Source organism: Pelophylax lessonae, assembly GCF_965119305.1.
Source record: "Pelophylax lessonae genome assembly, chromosome: 1".
NCBI classification, from domain to species: domain Eukaryota; kingdom Metazoa; phylum Chordata; class Amphibia; order Anura; family Ranidae; genus Pelophylax; species Pelophylax lessonae.
Window position 1 is genome coordinate 291,411,269 of NC_138768.1, and position 19,117 is coordinate 291,430,385.

Sequence of the window (19,117 nt, forward strand, 5' to 3'; positions counted from 1 at the left end):
AAAAAAGAACTAGAAAATCTCTCCCATGTCTAAGCAAAACAATTTTCTTATATTAGCCTATATTTGTCTAGAAGATAAATCACTTGTCATAACAATAAGCATACACCCACTGAATTTCAAGATCGAAGGAAGATAGAAGTATCTGAAAACATGCTTTCCATTAGAACAGGAAACAGCGAATGTAAGAAAAATCATAATGAGCCTTTACTCCTACTGCCACCTCCAGAGCCATGTTTCACAGAATAATTAGATTACAACAAATTGTACAGCAGTAAGGAGCTTCATAAGGAGAGCACATATCATTAGCTGGACATCTGCTGCAAGATTGATGGTTGGATGGCAGGCTATGTTTGTACCTTCCAATCATATGCAAATCACCTGATCATCAGCCACTGCTATTGTTGATGGTGCTTTCAACGGGTAAGTTATCTGCAAATAGCACCCAGTCCTTGTGCTTTGTGGAAGACGTGATTAAGGCTAACAGTTCTTATTTCCTTCATCTCCGTCTTATTTTTCTTTTATGGCATGTAATCAGGCTGCATGCTGATGTTATATTTTAAAACTGACCTATAGCTCAATGGGTTTCTTGACAGGCTCTAACTAACTGTTCAAAGCCTCTGCGTTTAGATGACAAAAGAGGTGTTATCTAAGCAGGGCTTACCATTCTTAATAAATTCATTATCACTGAGTAATTTATCTTTATGACAGCCCAATGTACTAGGTTTATTCTGTGGCTTGTTATTTAGGAGTTAAATGCTAATTAGAAAAAATATTTGCGCTCCTGTGAAATAATGCCATGTTTCATTAGGAATATTTATGACGCTTCTATACTTTTATAGATAGCTCATGTCCAAGGGTCTTGACTGATTTGATTATTTTTCTGTACATTGTATGTATGGCAGACATATGCATCTGTGTGCTATTTGTCTAGCAATGCCTGACAAGCTACACTCTTTTACTGTGGCTTCCTCAATAAAGTGAGTAGCTAAAGTCTTTTTTGAAGATATTGGATGAGATGACCCAAAGCGTTGCCACTAGTCTGGTTTTGGAAACCATTGTCTGGTTAAATACCTTCCTCTGGTAAAGCCCGGTGTTATTGGTTTCATGGGCGCCATGTTTCTGAAGCTTGTAACCCTCCCACTTCTAGAAGTATGTGCTGGCCACAGCTTAATGTCTCACAGACCAATCACTCAGTCTATGCCCACCCTTGGCCTACTACTTTGAGCTGGAAGTATGGCAGCCATAACCGTGTGACTCACTGATGACTCTCTCAATATGTGCCTGTCCATGGCCCACTTTTTCCTAAACATAGGCTCATTCTCTCAATGTAAGCAGAACTGCTCACCACTTTGGGTCCTTTCACACAGGCTTTCCGCCCGACGGACTCCATTTGTTCGACCTGCTGATCCCCGCTGAGCAGGCAGATGACAGGTCCGTCTCCGCCCTCTATGCTGAGACGGACCTGTCAGATCGCCGCTCTCCTCTATGGGAGATCGGTTGAAAATGGACCACTTGTACATTTTCATCTGATCCTATCCAATCCTCCAGAAGGATGGAAAATAGGGTTTCCATCTGTGTGGATTTCACAGAAAGGATCGAATCGGAGAGCAGCGGGTGTCAGGAGACATCCCACCACTGACATCCCCCGCTCCATAGGGGAGCCTCCGATCAGGTCCGCCTGAAAAACTAACAGGCGGACCTGATCGGAAAGCCCCTGTGAAAGGGCCCTTATTATTTATAATTTTTTCCCTTATTCCTAGGCATTGATTTTACTACCCTGCAGACTGAGGAGTTATAAGCTGCTAAGCTTAAATCTGTATTAACCACTTGCCGACCACCCTATAACAGTTTTCCTGCTACAGGACGGCTGCACTGCGCAGGATCACATACATACCCAATGTCCGCTAGCACCCGCTGATCATTCTGTACACAGGCAGAATGACCATATGTCTATGTAAACAAGGCAGATTGCCATTCTGTCAGTACAGAAGGCATGGATCCTGTGTTCCTGTAAAGCAGGGACACCAATCCATGCCTTCCACTAGTAAAAGAACCTCCCACACTACACTGATACACCAGCTAGGCACACAGTTAACCCTTTGATCGACCCTGATGTTAACCCCTTCCCAGCCAGTGTCATTAGTACAGTGACAGTGCATATTTTTAGCACTGATGACTGTAATAATGTCACTGGTTCCCAAAAAAGTGTCAGTTAGTGTCCCGACTGTACACCGCAATAATGCAGTCCTGCTATAAGTCGCTGATCGCCGTCAATACTAGTAGAAAGAAAAAATCCATATATATATCCCATAGTTTGTAGATGCGATAACTTTTGCGCAAACCAATCAATATACGCTTATTGGGATTTTTTTACCAAAAATATGTAGCAGAATACATATTGGCCTAAACTAATGAAGCAATTTGATTTAAAACATCTTCTTTATTGGATATGTTTTATAGCAGAAAGTAAAAAATATTGTTTTGTTTTCAAAATTGACATTTTTTTGTTTATAGCACAAAAAATAAAAACCGCAGAGGTGATCAAATACCACCAAAAGAAAGTTCTATTTGTGGGAAAAAGAGGACATTAATTTTATTTGGGTACAGTGTTGCATGCCCACGCAATTGTCAGTTAAAATAACACAGTGCCATATTGCAAAAAAATAGTGCTGGTCAGGAAGGGGGGTAAGCCTTCCGGAGGTCAGGTGGTTAAACCCACAAAAAGAAATTAATACATTGCATACTAAATATCCTTATATATGGTCGCTGCATTTGCTTTTTGTTTTTAGTCCTTTTTTCCCTTATTTTCACCTGGTGATCCACTCTGTATGGAGGAGCAATGGAGACACCTTTGGACAGTGCTGTTAATCTGGGGAAGAGGGTAATGTTAGATGCACTAGCCGATTTAGATGGGCTTTACTAACCAATTAAATCCAAACTCCAGCTAACATTTTATCAATAAATATTTTATAAAGCTGACCATTGTAAGCACCAGTGTTACTGACAGACCTACTGGCTGGATCGCTAGGTGAAACCATATCATGCTAATTATAATTAAACCACATTGGTTTAAATATAATGAGACACACCCAATTAAATAAACCACACCCACTTTTGATGCTACAGGTTTCATGTGCAGCCATCTGCTCAATTTTCCCAGAACCCAAATATGGCAACCCTGTTGACCAGTTCAGGTTCTTTTGTTCTGTTCTTTAAGAGCATTTGGGGTCAGTTTTTTTTAACATCTTTAAGGTTCTCTGTTGCTGAGATCCCTGCTTGTTGGGTTCTTGGATCTGCAAGCATCTGTGGAAGAACCATTTTATATTTTTAAGAATGCAGCAGGTGGAACTGAAACACACAAAGGAGAATGTGCAAAATTCTTAGATAGACAGGAACAGGGATCTCCTTGGTGCAGAATATAGGACATTTTAGAAGGCAGTCGCTAATTAGGGATGGGCTCTGGCGTGTTCAGCATCCTAGTCCCAACCCACCTGCCCGATCCCGCAAGGAAGCTGACACTGCACACCACCAATCACAGGCAGTGATACATTTCCTGCAGCTGCGGTCAGGGAAATGTCCCACTGCCTGTGATTGGTGGTGTGCAGTGTCAGCTTCCTGGCGGTATCGGACATGTGGGTTGGGACTACGATCCCAAACACACCAGCGCCAATTTTTATAGCTAACTCAACCCACTAAGTTCCACATATAACTAAATATCACTTCTGAATAAACAGTGAGAAAATGAAGTCCTGCTAGATCACTTCAGGCTTGTCCCTTTTGCAGCTATAGCTACATACAACATTAATCACTTAAGGACCGGGCCTATTTCTGACACATGTTGTTTACAAGTTAAAATCAGTATATTTTGCTACTTAGAACCCCCAAACATTATATATATATTTATATATATATATATATATATATATATATATATATATATATATACTGTATTTTCTGGCGTATAAGACTACTTTTGAACCTCAAAAAAATCCTCCAAAAATGGGGAGTCGTCTTATATGCCGAATATAATATCTCCAAGGTACCCCAAGTATAAGTATTACCGGTAGATGTAATCTCTCAAGACGCTGGCTGTGTGGGGAATCCTGTACCGGAATACCGTATGTACCGTAGCTTTGGCTACATACAGTATACCGTGCTGAGCCAATCACGGAGAGCGATGTATTCTATTATTGAATGCAAAGCCTGCTCGGATTGGCAGAGTAACATCAGCCCGCCTCTCTGACTCTGCCAATCCAAGCAGGATTTGCATTAAATAAAAGAATACATCGCTCTCCGTGATTGGCTCAGCGCGGTATACTGTATGTAGCCGAAGCTACGGTACATACGGTATACCGGTACAGGATTCCCGCCCAGCCAGCGTCTTGAGATTACATCTACCGGTATTACTTATACCTAGGGTACCTTGGAGATATTATGAGAGATTAAATGTATTACAGTACCAGGGTACCTTGGAGATCTATGAGAAATCTGATGTTTTTCAATGGTGTTGCCTTGCTTCGGAAGGGGGGTAGTCTTATACGGCGAGTATAGCCCAAAACCTATGTTTTAACTTGAAAATTAGGGGGTCGTCTTATACGCCCAGTCGTCTTATACGCCGGAAAATATGGTATATATATATTTTTTTTTTTTCTTTTTTAGTGAAGACTCTGGAGAATAAAATGGCGGTCATTGTAATATTTGCGCCGCGGTCTTTTACATTTTTTGTGGAAAAATACATTTCACTGGATTGTAAAAAAAAACTTAACAGTGAAGTTAATTTTTTTGTATATTGTGAAAGATGATGTCACATTCAGTAAAAAAAAAAAAAAAACCTAACATGTTACTGTTTAAAATTGCGCACACTCATGGAATGGCGACAAACTACGGTATTTAATAATCTCCATAGGAGAGATTAAAAATTTTTTACCGGTTTCAAGTTTAGAGTTGCAGAGGAGGTCTTTTTCTAGAATTATTGCTCCCACTCTGAAGATCGCAGCTATAGCTTACATGTGTGATTTGAACATCGTTTTCATTTGCGGGTGCGACATACGTATGTGTTTTCTTTCACACACGAGCTCACGGGGACACTTTAAAAAAAAAATTCCTATTTATTTTATTTTATTTATTTTTTAACACTGTTTTTTTTTAAAAAAATAAATATATCTGATCACTTTTATTGCTTTCACAAGGAATGTAAACATCCCTTGTGACAGTAATAGGCAGTGACAGGTACTCTTTATCCACTTAAGCCCCGGAGGATTTGGCTGCTAAACGACCAGGGGGTATTTTGCGATTCGGCACTGCGTGACTTTAACGGACAATTGCGCGGTCGTGCGACGCTGTACCTAAACTAATTTGGCGTCCTTTTTTTCCCACAAACAGAGCTTTCTTTTGGCGGTATTTGATCACCTGTGCGATTTTTTGATCACGCGCTATAAAAAAAAAAAAGAGCGTAAATTTGGCAAAAATAGCAATATTTTTCCCTTTTTTTTATATGAAATTCCCCCAAAAAAAAAGTAAAAATCAAAATTTTTTAACATTTTCGGCCAATTTGTTTTATGCTACCTATGTTTGGTAAAATAAAATCGCAAAAAGCGTATTTTGATTGGTTTGCGCAAAAGTTATTGCGTTTACTAACTAAGGGAAAGATTTTTGTCATTTTTGTTGGTTTTTTTTTAACGCGTAATGGCGGCGATCTGCGATTTTTTTGCGGTACTGCGACATTGCGGCGGACAGATCGGACCCTTGACTGACATTTTTGACCCTTTTGGGGTTACCAGTGACATTTCTACAGTAATCAGTGCTATACATATGCACTGTTACTGTAAAAATACACTGGTAGTGAAGGGGTTAACTTTATTTGAGAGGGAGGGGCTGTGTGTGTCCCTAGGGGCGTGATTCTAACTGTGATTGGCTGTGGCTTCAGCTGTATGCAGAGTGATCAACGGATCTACATAGTAGGTCCATATGATCATCTCTCATACAGAGGGGAGAATGACAGGCAGCTTGTTTACACAAGCTGCCTGACTTTCTCCCTCTCCCCCGCCGATCGCAGAGTGGCCGGCGGACCCGATGTCACACGCGCGGGGGGGTCCGTGACCACGCGGGAGCGCGCCTCCGGCAGCGCGCGCTCGGTCCCTAGACCCTCACAAGCTAGTGACGTAGCCCTACGTCACTTTGCCTGTGAGGGGCTGACCGCCGACGTAGATAGCCGTGCGGCGGTCGGCAAGTGGTTAAGGAGGGATCTGGGGTCTAAAAGACCCCAGACCTCTCCACTGCACTTCAAAATATTTTCAAAATATTCAAATTGGCATTTTTGAATACTGACAGTTTTTTAAATCGGCGCCTGATTGGCAGCCGAGTAAACCGGAAGTGACGTTGTTGCATAGGTTCCCAATTACAAGATCAGAGACCCAATCGAAGCCAAATCCGGCTTCATTCAGGACTCCAACCAGCGGACGTGCCGGCTGGTTGCTTGGGTCTCCCGGTGGGATGGGAGACCCGGGCAGAGCCCTGAAAGGCAGTGGGAAAAGGGGGGAATGTCCCCTCCCGCTCGCTGGGATAATGGCCGAGGGGCTGCTAAGCCGCATCGGTTGTTATCACTATAAAGTTGACCGCCGCCTCTAAAAAACTGTGCCGGGTTGATGCCTGCAGAATTTAAAGAGGCTGATCTGCTGACAGCCTAAAGGTTTACTGCTGTTCCGGGGTTTTGGGCTTCAGCAAAATGGCAGCCTCCGAAGAAGAAACAGGAGAAATGCTGGAGGCAATGTACAGCACACACTAATTTTGGTGGCATAATTATTTATGTGGAATGTATGTTCCTTGCTAAAGAACAGCTAAAGAACATTATTTTTTATAAAACGAATTGAGGTAAAGTTTCTGCTTTAAAAGTCTTTACAGCTCTCTGGAACTGCAGTAGGGATAGTGCCTACTACAGTATGGAAGCGACAAATTGACAAACCAAGAGATTAAATTCTTGTCAGCATTATGCAGGAACGTTTCAATTCAAGTGTGTTTTCATCCATGGCATCAGGGAGATCAGGCCTCGGATAAAGCCATTTTAAGCTGGAGCTGGAGAAATGATCTTCTATAGGTAACTTCAGAATATCAGTTCTGACAGACCTTGGGGTAAAGCTATTGTATATGTTAAAAAACTGGATAATATCTGATTACTTCTACATATAATTTTATTTTATTTTTAAAAAAGTTCAGATAACCTACTGTAGCCATGATATAAATACCGGGGCCAATTATCCTACCAGTATTTCTTTGGAGTGTGGGAGGAAATTGGAGTGTCCACAGAAAACCAATGGAAGCACAAGGAGAACATGCGAACACCAGGCAGGTGGTGTCATGGTTGGGATTCAATTCAATCCCGCCAGGCAGAAGTTCTAACCACTATGCCACCTTGCTGCCCTGTGTGGTTTCCTGAAGAGGAGGGAATAAGTGAAGTAAACATGCAGGGTCTCATTTACTCATGAACGTACCTCTCTGTACACCCTGCATGGTTTGCACAGGTGTTCAATGCATCTGCAGCAGGCTATCCCAATTATGTCTATTTGTAACGGTTGCACGAAAACACAGTCACTGGTCCCATATTGACATCCAAGTGGGTGCGGGTCCTCGAACACACCCGCACAACTGCCTGCACGTGGTGGCAAGGAACACCTGTGCATCCTGCATGGGCAAAAATGGCCCTTCGTATAGGTGTACGGATAGGTTCGCCTGTGTGAATGAGGCTTAAACTGTTTAAAGATAGAAAACATTATACTGTAGTACTAAATAGCAGAGGCAGGCAACTCCTAAGCCCTGAAAAGTTATAAAAAGGATGTTTAAAGACAAGGAAATATTCCATAAATGAATATGCTGATTCACTAAATAACACTGTTTTATATTAATAATCAACGTGTACTATAAATGGCTTTGATTGACACTAATGTGTTTATCGAAAATAAAAAATATTTTGAAAAGATCAGTGCACATATGTGGTTGATGATTCATCCACAAAATTTCATATTTAAATGTAGCTGAGAATCTGCACGCTGTATAAATATAGGTCTGCCTAAATGTGATTCACATATTAAAGATAACTGGTAAATACTCCACTCTGTTTTGTTAAGGTATAATATTTTATTTCCATTGCCAATGTTTTATAAATTCTACAATGATTCATCCATATTTTTAAACTCAAATGAAGCTGAAGCGTATTATTAAAACATGCTATCAACAAGGCAATACATCTTACTCGCATCTTGGATTGGTTTCATAATTCTCCTAGGAAACAATGGGTCCAAATGAGGAACAGCTTTCTTTTCTTACATCCCTACCGTGGATTCTGCCTTCACTACCATCGGGCGCAAGCTCAATATTTTGAGCGTTTCACAAACTCTTATACAGTGACATAGTTACATATTAAAAATTGATTGCAGCACTCAATTTATAAATATATAAATTATGTAATTTAATCACTTGCTGACCGGGCCTTTTGCTAGACAATAACTTAGAACTCCCAAACATTATATACATTTTTTTAGTAGAGACCGTAGAGAATAAAATGGTGGGTGTTGAAATTTTTCACACGAAATATCACACAATTTTTGCAGAGCGGTTTTTAAATTGCAATTTATTGGGAAAATATACAATTTAAAAAAATAAAACATAATATATACTACAAATATTTTTATATAATATGAAAGATGATGTTACGCCAAGAGTAAATAGATACCTAACATCATGCTTTAAAATTGCACGCGCTTGTAGAATGACGCCAAACTATGGTACTTAAAATTTTCCATAGGCGACGCTTTAAAATGGTCTACAGGTTACCAGTTTAGAGGTACAGAGGAGGTCTAGTACTAGAATTATTGCTCTTGCTCAGATATTCGAGGTGATACCTCACATGTGGGGTGCAAACACCATTTACATATGTGCGCGGGACCTACAAATGGGTTCACTACTGCACACAAGCACGCATGGATGGGGGTGCTTCGTCCGCTGCTTCTAAAAGGGATCTCGCACAGAATCCACCACTGGGATCACTTTTATGGGAAAGCTGACCACCTGAGGAAAAATACCGGGTTATGGTATCTAGCTGCAGCCATAACCCCAGTATTTATCCTCAAATTAATGACGTACATTTACAGTTAGGCGAGTGGATAATTAGTATCCATACATGATCCAATCAATAGTAAAGAAAGACACTCTTTCTAATAAAGTATCACAGCATAAAGTGTGAACATGATGTTTTTCCAGTAAAGCAATATATTCCAAGAGTCCTACTTGAACTTTCACCATGAAATTAAGTAGCACCCATCGCAGCAATCCTTCACCATATAGTAAATTGCGCATTTACCACAAGGATATAAATATAGACAGATGCATGCACCGAAACACGCCCTGCCCCCTTTGACGTCAAAACCGGGTACCTGCATTCCATGCTGGTCCCGGCAGTACGGCTGCCCTTTCTGGATTTTTCTCCATGTGGCTCCCCACTGCTGGTTGGCTGGGATCTATCCATTAGTGCTGCAATTTGGGCTATCCGTTGGACTTCAAACGGATGGCCAACATATGTGTTTTGATGAGCCTGTTTTCATTTGTAGTGTTTTTTCTTTTTGAGCAATAAAGTCTTGTTTTTTACTGTACTTAGAAGCACCTTCTGTATGTGCTTTATCCTTACCAGAGAACTGCTTGCCTCTTATGAAGTGCTGCTCGAGTGTTTGTTCAGAACATTCATCTGTCTGTTTTGCACCTTACTAATACTGCGGATTGTCATCTCTGGTCAAGTCCTGGTTATCCAGAGTGCCCTCCATCTCATTTGCCTTGTTTTGTGGTATCCATCACGGACTCTCTCTCTCTCCATAGGTGGTCCCCCCAGGGATCAGTATGAATATTTTCATCCACAAAGAGTCACCAACCATAAGAAAAAATGATCATAGTGCAGTAGTTTAATGGTGATTTTAAGTGTAAATACAGTATAGAAACATCAAAGATTAAAACCAAACAATAATACAAATGCTGCATATATCACTTACATCAGGTGCAGCCAATCCTCCAGAGGATGGCAGCATAACCTCAAGCAGTTAACTTAACAGCTAATCCCAACGCTGTTTCGCATGGCATTGCGTCTTCAGGAGCCGGATTAACTTAGTTGTTTTGGTTGAAAAAAGAAACCACAAGTCTATCCAGTTCAACCAACACAGAAAAACATAGAAAACCTCAAACATAGAAAACCTCAATATACACAATCCTATACCCACAGTTGATCCAGAGGACGGCCAAAAAAAAAAGCTCAATAGAACATGATCCAGTTTGCTCTGGTGGGGGAAAAAATTCCTTCCTGATCCCCCAACAAGCAATCGGATATTCCCTGGATAACCCTTACCTATAAATGTTAGAATCCAGTTATAATATGTACATTTAGGAAAAAAATCCAGGCCTTTTTTAAAGCAATCTACTGAGCTGGCCAGAACCAGCTCTTTAGGGAGTCTATTACTGTGAATAAGCCTTTTTTTGTATTAGGAGATTAAATCCCTTTTCCTCCAGACATAAAGAGTGCCCCTTGTCCTCTGTGATGACCTTAAGGTGAAAAACTGTACACCAAGTTCACTTTATGAGAGTTTGGGAACGTCTGCTTTGAACCTTCCTACCTTCCTGCTGTCCTCCTATGTGGACCGTTTAACTCCTTTTACAGGTAATCCAGAATTCCCCCCAGGACTAACTTTAAATGCCCTATATTCCTCCACATCTGCAGATCGTCTTTCATTAGCCAATTTTTTAGGTTCATCTGATGTGAAACCTCTGACACAACTGACTGATCTCCTACCTCAGTACCTGGGTAGGTGGTTAAAAGATTTTCCAATTCGGAACATTTATGTTTCTTTGAAAAACCAAGGAAACCCTCATTGTCCTTTTTCTACTTTTAAGTCAATGTGTAGGCAACTTATTCCTCCCAAGCATACTGTGGGCCTGATTCATAGTACGGCGAATTGGCGTTTCGGCGTGATTTTGCGAAGCGGCGATTATTTAAGTCTGAAATTGGCATTCAAAGAACGGCGGGCGGAAAATAGCGCCTAGTGTGAGATTCATTAAGATGCAATATGGTCAGAGCGCGACTTAAAACCACGCCAGCTAAAAGCTCGACTAAAGTTTAGCCAAATTTTCCCCTGTACCCCCAAAAATCCCAAATCACTGTGGAAGGTGTGGAAGTCAATTTGGAGATGACTTGCGTTTAAAAAATCTCAAAAACTGACTTAGAAAGAGAGATATCTGCGAAAGTGTGGAAAGGTTAAACAGCTCCTCCAGCCGCGAGCTGCGAACTCGCGAATGTGCGCATGCGCAACGTCAAATTGGCTCAAAAAATTTCGCCAGCGCGATTTTGGGTCAATTTTTTTTTGAATACCGCTTGCAAATCCGCTGTCTCGCCCATAGAAAATGGCAAAAACCGGCGGAATTGGAAAAACATGCACACTTCCAACAAGGGATCCTTTAGTAAACACCATCACATTCCATACACCTTTCCTGCTAACTCCGAAATCATAGCAGTCAAATCTACAGTGTTTATATAGAACCTCCACATTCTCTGAAAAAACCCACAAAATATTACATTGGGGAATTGGTCGTCAGATAGAAAAAAAATAGATGTAAAACATATTTCAAAGAAAGATTATTAGCATTTCACACATATCAAGGAAATGTCACAATTTTGACAATATTTTATGTGTTTCCAAAGAATGTTTTTAGAAATATATTGCAAATACTACCTTTTCTTCCATATGGGTATGGCCAAGTGTTACCATTTTACTACACATTTAACTGAAGGTATATATATATATATCCCTTATACTTGGCTAATTAGCAAAGTATGCCCAACAAACAAATAGAGCTTTAGCTCACAATATTGCTACATATTGACTTTATGGGGCATCTTTTGTATTTTGTTCATGTCTTTGGATTAAAAGTTTGCTGATACACATGCCTTTTTCAAACATGAACAAAATTAATGATGTCAACATTTGGAGGATTGGAGATATCCAAGTGTTGCCCATACAGAGGGCACCTTCCGGATTCGAACTTACAAACCTACAGCAGGAAGGCAGACTCCCTAATCATTGTGCTATTTCTCAGTGAGCGTTGGGTGTTTTCCTCATGCCGTCAAAATGCTCACATGGGAACAGGGGCCATTGAACTGAATAGGATTGGATTTTTTGCCTGTTTTGGGAGCTGATCCTTGAGCTGGACAAATCCCCCTCAAACGCCCCCAAACGGGCTACGTTCACATGTACGTGTTTGTGGTCTGTTTTTGGGGCTTTTGTAGGTGATTTCATATAACAATGCCTGCCCAAAAAATGCATGTCAAAACGCCTGGGAAAACGCCAGCCAAAATGCACATAAGAACGCCTGATATAATTGCCACGCCAAATTTAGGGATGTTCATGAGTGATGAGTCAGATTGTTGGCTTACATATCTGGTCAATCGTCACAATCTCACTTCTCAAATCCCAAAAGGTGTGTTTCAATTGTTTCCCTAAATATATATTTCTCTCTCTCTCACGTAATTGTATATATATGTATGTATTCCTGTATCTAAACATTCTAAATAATGACTAGCAAACTTCAAGAGAGAATTTTTTCAATTCACATATACTATACACACCTACATACATTTCTATTCCTCATTTCTATTTCCCTTGTTTTGGCAACTGAGCATGCTCCAAAACACACAGGATACACACAGTTAATTTTTGGACTGGGCGTTACCATTCTGGGTGTGTTTGCTTGGATTATATATAGCTCACTCAGACATCAGGAAAGATTTGACCTACGAAGAGGTCCAATATATTTGTGTGTCACATGTTTTATGGGTAACATTTTTGGCCCTTTGTTATTTATGGAGGTGAGATTTGGCTGTGTTGTGTGTTGACTCTCTGTAAGTATTTATTGCTGTTAACATAATTCTGTCAATCTGCACATGCATCTGTTGATTATGGGCTCTTTGTCGATGTATATGGTCTAAATGTTGTACAAAGGTTGTTTTGGTTTGAAAAATACAAATGTAATAAACAGCATGTTTCCAATTTTTTTTTTAAAATGTCTTCATGTGTCTAAATAAAGTTTTCTGGTGTCCACAAATGTATGTATTTGTATTTCTTTTTCTAAGTTAAATCTGCTTAATGGTTGTGTATGTTCACTATTCGCGAATTCGCGAATATACAAAACCGCGTTCTCACATTTATACATGAAACCGGAAACGAAACTTTTGCTGCGTGCACACGTTTCCGGAAATTGTCCAGGCCCTGTCGTAAGTGTGCATCATGGCTCCTGCACTGTTTACAGACGAAATCGTGGCATTTGTGTGTAAGGTAAGGAGGGGGTGTGAGTGTGCAGGGTGCGGGATGGGGGATGGGGGATGGTGGCAGGGTGGGTCGCTTATCTAGCGGGTGTGCAAGAAACTTTTGGTCTGCTGATCTGCGCATGCACTTTCTGCCTATTAGACGTGATCTAGAAGCTTCCTGTTATAGAAACTTCCTAGATGTGAACCTGTTCCCTATATATATATATATATATATATATATGTATGTGTGTATATATATATATGTGTATATATATATATATATATATATATATATATATATATATATATATGTGTATATATATATATATATATATATATATATATATATATATATATATATATATATATTATATGTATATATATATATATATATTATATGTGTATATATATATATATATTATATGTATGTATATATATATATATATATTATATGTGTATATATATATATATATATATATATTATATGTATGTATATATATATATATTATATGTGTATATATATATATATTATATGTGTATATATATATATATATATATATTATATGTATATATATATATATATATATATTATATGTATATATATATATATATATATTATATGTATATATATATATATATATATATATATTATATGTATATATATATATATATATATTATATGTATATATATATATATATATATTATATGTGTATATGTATATATATATATATATATATTATATGTGTATATATATATATATATATATATATATATATTATATGTGTATATATATATATATATTATATGTGTATATATATATGTGTATATATATATATATATTATATGTGTATATATATATATATATATATATATATATATATATTATATGTATATATATATATATATTAATATATATTATATGTATATATATATATATATTAATATATATTATATGTATATATATATATATATATTAATATATATTATATGTATATATATATATATATTAATATATATTATATATATATTATATGTATATATATATATATATATTAATATATATTATATGTATATATATATATATTATATGTATATATATATATATTATATGTATATATATATATATTATATGTATATATATATATATATATATTATATGTATATATATGTATATATATATATATATTATATGTATATATATGTATATATATTATATGTATATATATATATATATATATATATATATATATATATATATATATATATATATATATATATATATGTATGTATATATATTATATGTATATATATATATATATATATATGTATATATATTATATGTATATATATATATTATGTGTATATATATAGATGTATGTATGTGTATCTAAAAAATATATATATTAGACAATATATATACTATGTATATATTATATACAATATATATACATTAGATACATTATAGAATATGTTATATACCATATATTAGTGTATATAATAGGGAACAGGTTCACATCTCTGAACTTTCTATATAGATATAGATAGGCATACCCTGCTTTAAGTACACTCACTTTATATACAATCGTGAGTAAGGACACAGCTTGTTCAGCTTGCCATGACACTGCTCACAAACCATAAGTGACAGGGATAACAAACTTAGGGAGCAACGACAGGGTACCCAGGTACCCAGGACTACACCATATCCATTTTGTGGCTGGCCAGCTTGCCTAGGTAATCTATCATGTCATAGTCCTGGATCCCCTTAACATGCTCCCACATGGTTTGGGAGTAAGGCTATGTCAATGTGGCCAAAATTTACAATGGAGCTGGTGTATTTTCATGCATCGAGAAAAGAAAAAAGGGATTGCTTCACTTTAAGTACATTTTCAGTTTCCATACATGCCCTGGTCCCATTGTGTACTTAAAGTGGGCTATGCCTGTATATAGATAGATTTGATTCGTTTCAACTTTTACACAAAATGAAACCCAATTATCTGTGACAGATTGCTCTGACGCTTTGGAATCTATCTAGATAAAGACAAATGTATTGACCCTTTTCATATATGCAAGATTAGAAACATTATATTCCCTAAATGCATAATGCAAAAAATTATTGCCTTACATACATCCATACACACTGCAAGCTCGGCCCCGTTTGTCTTGTCTGACACTCTTACCATCATAAGCTGGATCTGCACACAGCAGCTAATTGGTTCACCTGAGATGGAATCAGTGATCACAAAAATCTGGAATGGTCATGTCTTCAAAGGATTGCCTTGAACAAATCACCTCTAAAAGAAACACATGAGTGTATAATCACTTGTCTCAATGGATCACATTCCCAACAGACCCATCTCACACTGCCATATGATAATGAATGGGGGTGTCCATTGCAAGTTAAATACACCCCCAGATCCCATTGCTTTGTTAATTGACAGATCTAACTGGAATATGATGGCACTGCTGTGAACCACTATGCCATCAAATTCTGCTGGTGACCTTTAAAAAGGATTATGTGTGATTGTGTGGATAATTATGCCACCTTAAATTTGCATCTCCCACATACCATGTGCAACTCTTGCAGGAATTGTGAATCAAGGATAATTCAGCACAGCTTAATGAACAGACACATTGAGGAGTGTAGGAACACACCGTCAGATTACCCGATCACACTATGGGGTTTTAACTCCTCCATAATTTTGCCACTTTGGAAACCAAGTGCTTACTTTATGTATACTTTTTAGACGGAACTACAATTTCTAGTAGGGTGATATCATTGCATGAGATTTTCCCTCACTTCCTGTCTTAGTGTCACCAAGACAGGAAGTGAGGGGAATATCACTGTGGGGAAATAGCTTGCAATTGTTGCCTTATAATGTCCATAGTATATATAAAAGGAAAGAATTGCTGGCTGTATCCCCACGGGAGATTCCCTCACTTCCTGTCCTGGTGACACCAAGACAGGAAGTGAAGGGAAATCTCCTGCAATGATATAACACTGTTACATGTTCTAGTTATGTAGCAAACTTAAGAATATACAAAGCAAACATCTTTTTTTTTCCATTTTGGCAAAATCATGGATTCATTAAAAAAATATCTTTGTTTGTCCCGTGGCTTGCAGGAAAAACATTTTGCCTTGATTCCACCATCAACACAGACAGGGGAAACCCTCCTGCGGAGCCATTGTGTTCTCCTGGTGCTGCCCCTGCCAGGAAAACACAGTGATTATTGCTAGTGGCTACAAGAGATGCTAGCGATAAGTGTGTGTAAAATCTGACAGACTGGTTGTACGTTGTCCTCCAGGTGATCGACCAATCAACTTGGGTACCTTCAGCCTGGCCATACACAGTTTAAATCTGCATCTCAAATGAAGCAATCCCATTTACATATAACACTCCATAAAGGAGAATTGAGGGGCTTATCAGGTCTGCGTCAAAAATTAACAGCCACACCCAATCAGACAGCTCGTGTTAAAAGGGACCTGAAAAGCAATCTGCATGGCTTGCTTTTCCAAGCATTGGCTAGTTTAGTGAGCCTGGACTAATAACAGTCACTGTAATGCTACCCATACTGCTGTCCTTTTAACATGGTGACAAAAGTTGATACCTATGCTACATGTGTGTAAAGTTACTTGCACCCTGCTAAATGGACAGCAATAAGGTTGTAAATACAGTGACTGCCTGTCCCCCCTGATGGCGGCCCTGGGTGTGTCATGAAAGGCCAATTGAGAAAATGGCTATATCATGTAGAGGAAATCACCAGTGTGGGGCAACCTATGTCATGGAGGTAGATTTGGACATCGATGTATATGTATCACCAGAAATGGAATTCTTTGTTCTACAATATCTCAAAGACGACCTAGCATGTTATTTGAAGACTGTACTATTTTGGACATACTTGGACTCAAACATACACTGCTCTTTCCACAGCTCCTCCTCCTCTGGGGGTATGATAAAGTTTATACGCATCTTCACCAAAAGCACAAGATGATGTGTCGTCTCCGGATGAGGCTGCAGCGGAGATTTCAGTTCCAGGCTGATATAGTGGATCTGCAGCGGGCCTGGAGTGATGCCAAAAGGCGCTCACCCAGGCTCCTGCTAAAGGCTGTGGAGCAAATCTCCGGTAAGTAAAAATATACATTACATGTGACCAGATAGGTTACAATTTTTTGGGTAGGTGGACATGTGTTTAGCTATGCAACAACACTAATACCAACACCCCCCCCCCCCCCCCTCCCTCTCGCTCCTACCTTTCCTACCTCCATCAAGTGTCTCTTCACAACCTTTAATACTACTATGTACATTCGTATTTTTTATGTTTTTTTTTTTCTTCTGCTTCTAGCCAAAGCGGACGGACGGCACCCTCTTGTGCTTTTGGTGAAGAAGGGGAGGAGGAGGACGGCCACACTCCAATATGCAGTCAGAGGCAGCGAGCCATTTGAGCAGCTGAAAATTGTGGATCGTAAGTAGAAAATAAAAATGTTAGAAATTTCTAATCTCTAATCACATTTTACAGAGCCCCCTTTACATCGGAGTCTCCAGACTTACTACACTGTAAGAGGGAAGTGTGAAGACTCTGATATAAGGAGAGTTTGGGAACCATTATTTGAGGGGGGAAGCTGGGGACTCTGGTGTAAAAGGGAACTCTGTGTTCCCCAAAGCTCCCCCATACATCTGAGCTTACAGAGACCCTCTTACACTTCCCTTCCTCAGTCCACCACAGTCAAGGGCACAACAAGTCCCACTGCAGAAGGCTACCTGCTTGGACTTGTAATCCTCTCTGTAGGGGAATGAGGAAATACTGCCTGCTATGCTAAGACTTGTAGTGCCCTCTGTTAGGGACTAAGGATTCCTCAGTCCTCAACATTCTAGGGCACTATAAGTCTCAGCATAGTGGGCTGTCATACCTCAGTCCCTCACAGCTCGGGTCAAAAACAACACAGTTAAACATCTAAAGGACAACTCCAAACAAAACTACCAATAATGGACAGAGTCCATATGCTCTATAATGTCAAAGACCCGCTACCACTCACCTTCCACCTCTGGTGCTGTCATTGTGTAGGGCAAAGGGCTCCATCTACACCATGTTTGGCTTTCATGTCAGATAGGCAGGACTTGCTCAGCTCCACTCTCTTCCTTGGCAATTGACTCTGGCGTCATTGTGGATCTTTCCTCCTCTAGAAAACCCCCAGGGGCCCTCTCCTTGTCCCCCAGCCACCCAGGGCCTTCTTCTCCTCCTCCTCCACCAACCATTTTCAGACTCTTCCAACTTCCCTGGGGCTACTCAACCACTTTGCATAGTGGACACAACAAATCTATGACCAGCCTGCAAAATATCAAGTCTGGGCCTGGTTACCTGTATGTTCCGGGTCCAGGGCGGAGCTCTCCTCCCAGAGCAACAACTGATGATAGCAGAGTGAGTTGACCGGCCAGTCACTTCCTACTGGTGCAGGTACACACCTACCGATTCCTCCACATCTTAGGATAACATGATCAGACGGCCAATCCCCAGGCAGAGAAGGAGGAGTAAGTGTCAGCGGACAACAGACACCTGGCAGACGCAGTGAAGGGACTGCAGCACACTGCTGCAACTTTTTGATCCGAGGATTGAAAGCAATCTTTTACTTGGGAGATTTCCCTGACTGCGCCCTTCGAAATGTTGGTGCTCCGCCACTGGCCGCAAGGCCCCTGTAGGTGCGAGGCCTTAGGCGCCCGCTTAATTTGCATGGTGCCCTCCTGTTTTAAAACATGGTCAATGCATCTCATTGGTGTAAGTGCACTTCTATG

The 19,117-nt window shown here is 39.2% G+C and overlaps 1 protein-coding gene across 1 annotated transcript in view; it reads left to right on the plus strand.

Annotated features, from left to right (window-relative positions):
* The first annotated feature begins 265 nt into the window (after positions 1-265).
* The window catches only part of LOC309565055 (retinol dehydrogenase 12-like), a 115,526-nt gene continuing 96,674 nt past the window's right edge, over positions 266-19,117 (plus strand). The window contains exon 1 of the mRNA XM_082269804.1: positions 266-420. The gene's annotated coding sequence lies outside the window, so the exon portion shown is untranslated. The remainder of the gene's footprint in view (positions 421-19,117) is intronic.